Consider the following 12,146-nt stretch of genomic DNA (forward strand, 5'->3'; position numbering starts at 1 on the left):
TAATATATCCATATAATATATGTAATATATATATATAATATATATATATATATATATATATATATATATATATATAATCAGATCCATGGTTGTAAAAAATATTTTATCCAGTTACAGTTCGTCTCTTAAAGCTATGCAAAGGCTTCCAGTCAGTCCATGGACCTGGTTTGCTTTCAGTTGCCTATGTTCCCAGATTCATAATGGAACACACACACACACACACACACACACACACACACACACACACACGTGTGTTTTTGCAGCTTTCTTCTCTGTTCTTGTCTGTTCCAACACTTAAGTATAAATTCATAGCCTAGTTTGATCAGGTGTTCTCTGTCTCTCTCTGTGGATTGGGTGTTGGGGTGTGTGTGCACGTGCATGTGTGTATGCGTGTGTACGTATGTGGTGTGGTGTGGTATGGTGTGGTGTGGTGTAGTGTTTCTGGGAGTGTGTGTGATTGGGGGAAGCGTGGATGGGTGGGTGGGTATGAGTAGTGTGTGAGAGTGGGTAAGGATAGGTGGGTGTGTCTCTAATGCATACAGATGTATGTATAATTGTTTGTGGATTCCAGAGAGTAATAACAGATGTCTTCCTCAATTGATTTTTTTTTTCTTTTTAAGATTAATTAACTTACTTATTGGTGCTACAGGGTCTCTCCTGGTTCTGAGCTTGTAGATGTGCAGACATTTTTACACAGGAGCTAAGATCGAGCTTGGTTCTTCATGCTTGCAGAGCAAGAACTTTACCAGCTGAGCCACACCTACGACTGGGTTTTTGTATATATGGAGTGAGGCAAGATCTGAATTTCACTCTTTGGTATGCACTTATTAAGATGTAGCAATATACTTTGCTGAAAAAGAAAAAGAAAAACACTTTCCCCATTATGTGCTCTTGGTATTTTGTAAAAAAAAAAAAATCAACTAATTCTAAACTTGTAGGCTATTTCTCGGTTCTTTAATCTGCACCCTTGGTATGAATGTCTGATTTAGCCATTGTCATGCTGTGGGGAGCCATGCCAAATTCTGTCATGTCAGAAATCCTGTGCTTAGGCTGCATGCTATGACTTTCCAGTTGCTGACCTTTGCCTCATGAGGTCTTGTGTTCTAGGCTATCCTTGGACTATTTTACCTTTGAAAGAAGTAGGGAAGTCCCAACTTGGAACCATCCAGAGGATCAAGGAAGTTCTTACAGGGAACTAGAAAGTTCTACAGGGAGCAATTCAGGCTATTGTATTCTTGCCTGGGGGCTAGGGTGGGTGAGATTAGAATAGAATAGAATAGATCCTATTGACCTTGCTCTATATATTCTTACTAGTGGGCATTAAAGTGAATCTTGATCAGAAATTTCCTGACTTGATTCGTTATTTCTCATGTCTCTGTATCCTACTTTCAATCCCCACTCCCTCTTTCAGGTGAACCCTGATTCGTTTTTTCCCATGGGCTGGGACACGACATTTGACGCCAGAACAGGGACTGAAAACAAGGGATTAAGTGAGGGACGTTGCGTGAAAAGAAGAGTGAAAGACGAGTGGACCGTTTGCCCCGAAGTCATCAGCTTTGCAGAGAAATGGCAAGGTAAGCAACGCAAATATGGGTCAGAAAGACATTGGAAAATAAGTTTCAAACGTGAGGAATAAGGGTAAATAAAGGACAGTTGGATGAATTTTTAGATTTTGTCAGTGAAGTATGTCCATGGTTTCTTGAGGAAGAGTGGTTAGTTTTAAAACTTGGGATGAAGTTGGTAAAAGATTGCAAGGTCACAGCATGCAGCCTAAGCACAAGATTTCTGACATGGCAAAACTTGGCATGTCTCCCCACACATGCTGGTTTGTTTTCTACAGTTTTATTTTAAGTATTGCATTTGCTAACATCAGGACTTATTGCATCTCTTGTTTCAGACTTTGCTTTAAGACTGATTTAGCTGTGTGGGATCTTTTGTAATTGGTATGAACCTGGACTTCAACAACAACAGAATTAACAAAAAGCCTACACATACATGGAAACCAAACAACTCTCTACTTAATGACACCTGGGTCAGGGAAGAAATAAAGAAAGAAATTAAGGACTTCCTAAAATTCAATGAAAATGAAAGAACAGCATACTCAAATTTGTAAGATGCGTTGAAAGCAGTGCTAAGAGAAAAACTCATAGCGCTAAGTGCTTCTATAAATAAATTGAAAACATCCCACATAAGCAACTTAATGACACATCTGGAAGCCCTAGAAAAAAAGAAGCAGAAACACCCAAGAGGAGTAGATATCTGGAAATAATCAAACTCAGGGCTGAAATCAATAAATTGGAAACAAAGAGAACAATTCAAAGAATCAACAAAACCAGGAGCTAGTTCTTTGACAAAACAAACAAGATAGACAAACCATTAGCCAAACTAACAAAAAGGCAGAGACACTATGCAAATCAACAAAATTAGAAATGAAAAGGGAGACGTAACAACAGACACTGAAGAAATACAAAGAATCATAAAATCCTACTTTAAAGGCCTATATGCCACAAAATTTGAAAATCTAAGGGAAATGGACAATTTTCTTGATCGATTCCACTTGCCAAAATTGAATCAAGATCAGATATACAAATTAAATAGTCCTATTTCTCCTATAGAAATAGAAGCAACCAAAAAATGCCCAGGGCCAGATGGTTTCAGTGCAGAATTCTACCAGACCTTCAAAGAAGAGCTAATACCAATACTCTTCAAGCTACTCCAAAAGATAGGAATAGATGGAACATTACCAAACTCTTTCCATGAGGCCACAGTCTCGTTGATACCTAAACCCCACAAAGACCCAACAAAAAAAATTTCAGACTAATTTCTTTTATGAACAGTGACACAAAAATACTCAAGAAAATACTCGCAAAATGATTACAAGAACATATCAAAGATATCATTCACCATAACCAGGTAGGCTTCATTCCAGGCATGCAAAGATAGTTTAACGTACAGAAATATATCAATGCACTCCACCATATAAACAAACTGAAAGAAAAAACCAGATGATCATCTCCTTAGATGCAGAGAAAGTATTTGACAAAATCCAACACCCATTCATGTTTAAAGTTTTAGAGCGATCTGGAATACAAAGTGCGTACCTAAACATAATAAAAGCTATATACAGCAAGCCAATAGCCAACATCAAATTAAATGGAGAGATACTCAAGGAAATTCCTCTAAAATCAGGGATCTGACAAGGCTGCCCACTTTCCCCATACCTCTTCAATATAGTTCTTGAAGTTCTAGCCAGAGCAATAAGACAACAAAAGATCAAGGTGATCAAAATGGAAAAGGAGGAAGTCAAATTGTTCCTATTTGCAGATGATATGATAGTGTACATAAGTGACCCCCAAAATTCCACCAGAGAACTCCTACAGCTGATAAACACTTCAGCAAAGTGGCTGGATACAAAATTGACTCAATAAAGTCAGTAGTCTTCCTATATACAAATGACAATCGTGTAGAGGAAGAAATTAGGAAAACTACACCCTTCACGTTAGCCACAAGCAATATAAAATATTTAGGAGTTACTCTAACCAACCAAGTGAAGGACTTGTTTGAAAAAAATTTCAAAACTCCAAAGAAAGAGATTGAAGATGAAATCAGAAGATGGAAGGATCTCCCTTGTTCATGGATCGGTAGAATTAACATAGTAAAAATGGCCATCTTACCAAAAGCAATCTACAGATTCAATGCGATCTCTATCCAAATACCTACACAATATTTTAAAGACATTGAAAGAGCAATGCTCAGCTTCATATAGAAACCCAGAATAGCTAAAACAATTCTATACAATAAAAGATCCTCTGGCGGAATCTCCATACCCTATCTCAAGCTGTACTATTAAGCAACAGTAATTAAATCTGCATGGTACTGGCACAGAAATAGGCTGGTTGATCAATGGAATCAAATCAAAGACCCAGAAATTAATCTTTATACATATGGTCACTTGATTTTGACAATGAAGCCAAATTTATTCAATGGAAAAAGGATAGCATCTTCAACAAATGGCGCTGGTCTAACTGGATGTCTACGTGTAAAAATGTGCAATTAGACCCATATTTGTCACCATGCACAAAACTCAAGTCCAAGTGAATTAAAGACTTCAACATAAAACCAGAGACACTAAATCCAGTTAGAAGATAAAGTGAGAGAAGAGCCTGGAACACATTGGCACAGGAGGCAACTCCTGAACAGAACACCAACAGCCCAGGCCTTCAGGTCAACAATTAATAAATGGGACCTCATGAGGCTGAAAAGCTTCTGTAAGGCAGGAGACACTGTCAACAGAACAAAGCAACAGCCCACAGACTGGGAAAAGATCTTCCCAGCCTACATCTGACAAATGTCTAATATCCAAAACATATAAAGAATTCAAGAAATTAAACACCACCAAACCAAATAACCCACTTGAGAAATGGGGCTCAGAACTAAACAGAGAATTCTCAACAGAGGAATATCGAATGGCTGAGAAACACTTAAAGAAATGCTCAGTGTCTTTTGTCACCATAAAAATGCAAATCAAAATGACTCTGAGATTCCATCTTAAACCCATCAGAATGGCTAAGATCAAAAATTCAAATGACACCACATGCTGGCGAGGATGTTGAGAAAGAAGAACACTCCTACACTGCTGGTGGGAAAGCAAACTTGTACAACCACTTTGGAAATCTATCTGGAGATTTCTCAGAAAACTGAGAATAGGGCTTCCTCAAGACCCAGCTAGTCCACTCCTTCGAATATATCCAGAAAATGCTCCACCACACAACAAGGAATTATGCTCAACCATTTTCATTACAGCCTTAATCATAATAACCAGAACCTGGAAGCAGCCTAAATGTCCCTCGGTTGAAGAATAAAGAAACTGTGGTACATTTACACTACGGAATACTACTCAGCTATTAAAAACAAGAAAATCCAGAAATTTGTGGACAGATTGGTTGGAACTAGAAATGATCATACTGAGTGAGTTAACCCAGAAGCAGAACAACTCACATGGTATATACTGACTTATAATTGGGCACTAGCCCAAAAGATATGTCCCACGAAAGTCTTCACTTACCAGGAGATTGGGATAGATGTAAGGACATCCCACTGGGACTCTAGGTAAGAGAAATATAGGAGATGGGATAATAGAAGGACCCAGAGGGTCCTAGAAACCTACAAGAACATTGTGACAGGTGGATCTGGGCCCAGAGGGTTCTGCTCAAACTATTGCACTAACCAAGGACAATACAAGTAGTAAACATCGAACCCCTACTCTGATCTACCCAATGGAAAGGACATTCTCCACAGTTATGTAAAGAGGGGAGACTGACTCTGACGTAAACTCTAGTGCCCCATATTTGACCACCTCCCCTTGATGGGGAGGCCTGATGGCACTCAGAGAAAGAATAAGCCGGCTACCAAGATGAGACTTGATAGCCTATGACCATATAGTGGGGAGGAGGTCCTCCTTGGTCTTAGACCTAGGGAAGGGGAATAGGGTGTGAAAGAGGGAGGGAGGGAGGGAGGGAGGGAGGGAGGGAGGGAGGGAGGAATGGGAAGATACAAGTGATGGGATAACAGTTGAGTTGTAATCTCAATAAATTAATTAAATATTTAAAAAAAGAAAAGTCGTCAGAAATTTTCACAGAGATTATGGACATTTTCTTAAATTTATTATTTATATTTAATATTATTTATTATTATAAACCTCTGTGTATGTGGTGTGTGTGTGTATGTGGTATGTGTAGTGTGTGTGTGATGTGTGTGGTATGTGTGTGGTGTATGTGTGTGTGGTGTATGTGTGTGTCTATGTGTGAGTGTGGTGTGTATGTGTGTGGTGTGTGTATGTGTGTGTCTATGTGTGAGTGTGATGTGTGTGTGGTGTGTGTGTGTGGTGTGGTGTGTGTGTGTGTGGTGTGTGTGTGGTATGTGTATACATGTGTGTGTGTATGTGATGCATGTGTGGTGTGTGTGTGTGTGTGAGATGTGAGGGGGCATCTGTGGTGTGTGTGTGTGGTGTGTATGTGGTGTGTGTGTGGTTTGTGTGTGTGGTGTGTGTGTGTGGTTTGTGTATGGTGTGTGTTGTGTGTGTATTATACATATGTGTGTGTGTGTGGTGTGTGTGGTGTGTGTGTTTCTTGTGCAGTGACACACCGGTGGGGGTCAATGGGACTTTCCCTAGTCAAATTGTTCCTTCTATGGTGAGGTCATGGGAACAAACCTGGGTCACAAGACCCCACCTAGCAAGAGCTCTTACCTGCTTAACCATCTGGCCAGTCGTCAAGTCAGGCTTTCTGCTGATCTTCATTTAGTATCCTTTTTGTTTACCCATGCCATCTTAAGTGCATTTCATCAGTGTTCCATGGTTTCACAGAAAAGAAAGTACACCTTCTTGGCCAAAGGCATTTCTAAGCGTTGGCTTTTTGTAGCTTATAATCCTGATGTGCTTCCTTGAGTTCCTTTTATAGCTCATTGTTAGAGTATAAAACAATTGATTTCTGTCTACTGTTTTTGTATGTTCCTTTTTACTGGATTTTATTATTATTTTTAATAGTTGAGGCTGGACATCATGACAGTTTTCTGTTTATCTATTCACCTGAAAGCAACAATATTTTCTTTTTTTCATTTTGGAATTTTCTTCTGTCTTTCTCTTGCCATGCTCTCTGTACAAGACTTCCAGTGCTATGTTGACTAGCACTGATGAAAAGGGGCATCCTTCTCTTGAGCTTACAAGGAAAATTTTCAGCATTTAAGTAATGAATATGATGGAGACTTGGCCTGTGAGATGGGAGCTTTGTGCTGAGACTCATCCCTACTTTCTTGGGAGCTTTTATAATGAGAGCATGGAGAATCTTGGCAAATATTTCCAAATCTACTGACAAGATTGTGTGGCAATTGTCCTTCATTCTGTGAATGCAGTGTGCCACAGCTCTAGATTTCCATGTGCTAACGTGTCCTTGCATCCCAAGAAGAAAGATCACTTATTTTTGGTTCATGAATATTTCTAAAGTATGGCTGGATTCTTTTTTTCCCAGATACTTCACTAAGAATATGTACATCTAAAGTCGTCAAGGATACTGTTGTTTAGCTTTCTTCCCTGGGTATCATCCGCCTTTTGATATTAGGTCATGAGTCATCCATCAGGTTGCGCTTTTTCATTTCTTTTCTTTTTTAATTTATTATAATTTATTCAGAATACAACCCAATTGTTGTCCCCTAACTTGTATCTTCCTGTCCGCTCTCCCCCCTCTTCTACCCTCCCCTACACCTCTGACAGAAGGGGACCTCCTCCCCACCATATGACCACAGATTATCAGGTCTCACCCTGATAGTCTGCTTCCCCTTCCTCTGTGTGCTTGCAAAGCCTCCTCACCAATGGGAAATAATCAAATTGGGGACACCAGAGTTCATGTCAAAGGCAGTCTCTGCTCCCTAACAACCTTGGAGAATGAGGTGTCCAACGGCTGGATCAAATAGAGGGTGTAGGTTACTGTGTGTATTGTCCTCACTTGGTGCAACAGTTTGTGCAGGGCCCCTTGGTCCACAGCCGCAGGCCTTGATGGTGTTTTTGAGGAACTCCTGAACCCTCTGGGTCCTTCCATGCCCCTACTTTTCCATACCACTCTCAGCACTCTGCCTAGAGTCTGGATACATCTCAGCATCTTTCCATTCCCCCACTGGGTGAAGTCTCTCAGAGGACATCTATGTTGAGCTAATATCCACTTATAAGTGAGTATATACCAAGTGTGTCTAGGTCTGGGTTATCTCACTCAGGATAATCATTTCAAGTTCCATTCATTTGCCTCCAAATTTCAAGATTTCCTCCCTTTTAACATATGAGTAGTATTCCATTGTGTAAATGCACCAAATTTTCTTTACCCATTCTTCAGTTGAGGAACATCCAGGTTATTTCCAGATTTCTGGCTATTATGAATAAAGCTGCTATGAACATAGTTGAGCCAATGTCCTTGCTGTATGTTGGAGCACCTTTTGGGTATATGCCCAGGAGCAGTATGGCTAAGTCTTGAGGTCCCATTACTTTCAATTTTCTAAGAAAGTGCCAGATTGATTTCCAAAGTGGCTGTACAAGTTTACACTCCTGCCAGCAATGGAGGTGTGTCCCCCTTTCTCCACATCTTCATTGGCATGTGCTGTCACTTGAATTTTTGTTCTTAGCCATTCAGATAGCTGTAAGATGGAATTTCCGAGATGTTTGATTTGCATTTCCCTGATAACTAAGGACTTTGAGCATTTAAGTGTTTCTTGGCCATTCACTGCCCCTCTGTTGAGAATTCTCAATTCAGCTCTACACCCCATTTTAATTGGATAATTATAGTGTACATAAGTGACCCCCAAAATTTCCCCAGAGAACTCTTACAGCTGATAAACACCTTTAGCAAAGTGGCTGGATATAAGATTAATTTTTACAATATCAGTAGCCCTCCTGTATACAAATGACAAAAAGGATGAGAAAGAAATTAGGGAAACCACACCCTTCACAATAGCCACAAACAATACAAAGGATATTGGTTATAACTCTAACCAACCAAGTAAAGACTTGAATGAAAAAAAAACCTTCAAGACTCTGAAGAAAGAAATTGAGGGAGATACATCAGAAGATGGAAAGATCTCCTATGCTTGCTTGTGGATCGGGAGGATCAACATAGTAAAAATGGCCATCTTACCAAAAGCAATCTATAGGTATCAAATACCTACACAATTCTTTACAGACCTTGAAAGATCAATTTTCAACTTCATATGGAAAAACAATAACAAAAAAATCAGAATAGCTAAAACAATCCTGTACAATAAAAGATCTTCAGGAAGAATCTCCATCTCTGATCTCAAGCTATACTACAGAGTAATAGCAATAAAAAATGCCATGGTACCTTTACAGAAATAGGCTGGTTGGTCAATAGAATCTAATTAAACACTCATAAATAAACTCAGAGACCTATGGAACACCTGATTTATGACAAAGAGAAGCCAAGTCCATAAAATGAAAACAAGAAAGCATCTTCAACAAATGGTGCTAGTCAACTAAATGTCTACATGTAGAAAATGCAAATAGATCCATATTTACCCCCATGCACAAAACTAAGTAGAAGTGGATCAAAGACCTCAACATAAACCAGACACACTAAATCTGTTAGAAGAAACAGTGGGGAAAAGCCTTGAACTTGTTGGGCACATGAGACAATTTTCTGAAGAGAACACAAATAACTCAGGCTATAAAGATCAACATTAATACACGGACCTCATGAAACTGAAATCTCGGTAAGGCAAAGGACACTGTCAACAGGACAAAATGACAGTCTACAGACTGGGAAAATATTTTCACCAACCGTACATGGAACAGAGGGCTAATATCCAAAATATATAAAAAACTCAAGACATTAAACACCAGCAAACCAAGTTGTGCTTTTTCAGTTGAGTGCTGAAGCTCAAATTCCAGTTTCCCTACTGGGTCTTAACCAATTGCATTATCTATGCAGTCCACTACTGCTTGCTTTTGCATTATAATATTAGTTTGGCACAGTCCCCTTTTTTTCAAGTGTCTTTAAGACTTTTCTTTTTTTCTAATTTTTTATTAATTTATTCTTGTTACATCTCAATGGTTATCCCATCCCTTGTATCCTCCATTCTTCCCTCCTTCCCATTTTCCCATTATTCCCCTCCCCTATGACTGTTCCTGAGGGGGATTACCTCCCCCTGTATATGCTCATAGGGTATCAAGTCTCTTCTTGATAACCTGCTGTCCTTCCTCTGAGTGCCACCAGGTCTCCCCCTCCAGGGGACATGGTCAAATGTGAGGCACCAGAGTACGTGAGAAAGTCATATCCCACTCTCCACTCAACTGTGGAGAATGTTCTGACCATTGGCTTGATCTGTGTAGGGGTTTAAAGTTTACCTCCTGTATTGTCCTTGGCTGGTGCCTTAGTTTGAGCGGGACCCCTGGGCCCAAATCTGCCTATCATAATGTTCTACTTGTAAGTTTGTAGGACCATCTGGATCCTTCTACTTTGCTATTCTCCCATGCTTCTCTTATCTAGAGTCCCAATAGGATGTCCTCCCCTCTGTCCCAGTTTCCTGGTAAGTGAAGGCTTTTGTGGGACATGCCCCTTGGGCTAGTATGCAGATATAAGTGAGTATATACCATTTGAGTCTTCTGCTTCTGGGTTAACTCACTCATTATGATAATTTCTAGCTCAATCCATTTATCCACAAATTTCGGGAATTCCTTGTTTTTAATAGCTGAGTAGTATTCCATAGTGTATATGTACCATAGTTTCTTTATCCATTCTAATCCACACACATATGGTCACTTGATTTTTGACAAAGAAGCCAAATCCATTCAATGGAAGAAGGATAGCATCTTCAACAAATGGTGCTGGTTTAAGACTTTTCAGAAGGCTCAATAGTAATTTGTCCTTAAATACTTGATAGACTGTAACAGCAAGACTGGATTTTCCTTGGTGGGATACTTTTTGTGGCTTGTTTGTTTGTTTGTTTGGCTCTTGGTTTTTTGAGACAGGATTTCTCTGTGTAGCCTTGGCTGTCCTGGACTTGCTTTGTAGATCAGGCCGGCCTTGAACTCACAGCAATCCACCTGCTTCTGCCTCCCTAAGTGCTGGAATCACAGGCTTGTGCCACCATGGCCAGCTGTGGGATACTTTTAATTAATGGTTTAATTTTGTTCTTTATGGATCTCTTCAAACTTTTCATTTCTACAGGATACATGTTTGGTGACCTGCTTGTACAAATGCATCCATTCTTCTTGTTTCCAGTTTGAATATATTTCTTCATAATACACTCATAGAGTCCTCCATATTTTCATAGTATCTATTGTAATGAATCCTCTTTTATCATGACTTTACTTACTTGAGTCCTGTTGCCAGATATTTGATCACACTGTGAACCCCAAGATTGTTTTGTTCACTAGAAAAATCTGTTTCTAGTTGTGGTAGGGCTCAGCCCTAGCACATACTTTTAATCCAAGAGCTTTTAAACAAAGTCAACCATAAGTCAAGGGGCAGAGCAAACAGCCAGTTAACAGGGAGTGAACACAGGAAAAAGCATAGGGAGTAAGAGGGATCCACAAGGACACATAGAGAGATGCACAGGAAGTAGATGGGAGACATTAAGTTTGCAGGGGTTTTGATGTGACATGGGGAAGGAGATTCTTTTAATGAGGATGTCAGCTGAGGATAAAGGTCCACTGGGTGCTTCTCTGCCTCTCTGAGATGGCAGGCTTTCACCTCAGCATCTCCCCTCCCCCACAAGCCTTTATTAGTAAAATCTAGCAATTGAGATTTTGCTTAAAACAACAAAGTTCTCTCTCTCTCTCTCTCTCTCTCTCTCTCTCTCTGTCAATTTGTCAATTAGCTTAGCTCAAGGTTTGCCACCTTGACCTTTTTCAGAAATCAACTCTTAGTTTCATTAGGCACTTAATCATTTTTTTCTCATCTCTACTTTGATTTTGCTCACTAATGTTGAGTTGTTATTCTTTCACTGGTCTGATAAGATACAATATTATGCTTTTTATTTACTATAGTTGCCCTTTTTGTTATAAGCAAGTATTATTTTATACTTTCCTATAAGAAGAGCTTTTTGGCAAGCTATAAGTTTGATGTCTTATGCACACATCATTTGTCACAAGATATTTTCAATTTTCCTTTTAGTTTTTCATTAACATGTTGATTGTTCAAGGGCATATTGTTTAATTCCATATGTTTAACAATCTCATGCAAGCTACCTTAGATTATGTCTCTGATACATTTTAAAAATAATTGTATTGCTCTTGAATAGAAATATATATATATATATATATATATATATATATATATATCTGTCATATCCGCTATCTTTAACTGCCTGACACTATGTCACATCCTTTGCTGAAGGTAGGGAGCTGCCTCCTACTATCACTGTATTACATGATCTCAGCCTATTAAATATTCAACTATGTTCCTATTGCAGGTTGTCAATAAATGAACAATCTGTATTCTGAAGTGCCTCTCTTTGCATATTACTAACTTGGGTAACAGATCATATCCAAACAATGTCATTACAAATAATGTTACTAAAAACGTTCAATATTTCTAATCATGGAGAAATGCAGAATGAGGCCAAGCAGTGGTGATATCTTCTGGGTG

Source organism: Acomys russatus, chromosome 15, assembly GCF_903995435.1.
Source record: "Acomys russatus chromosome 15, mAcoRus1.1, whole genome shotgun sequence".
Taxonomy (NCBI): domain Eukaryota; kingdom Metazoa; phylum Chordata; class Mammalia; order Rodentia; family Muridae; genus Acomys; species Acomys russatus.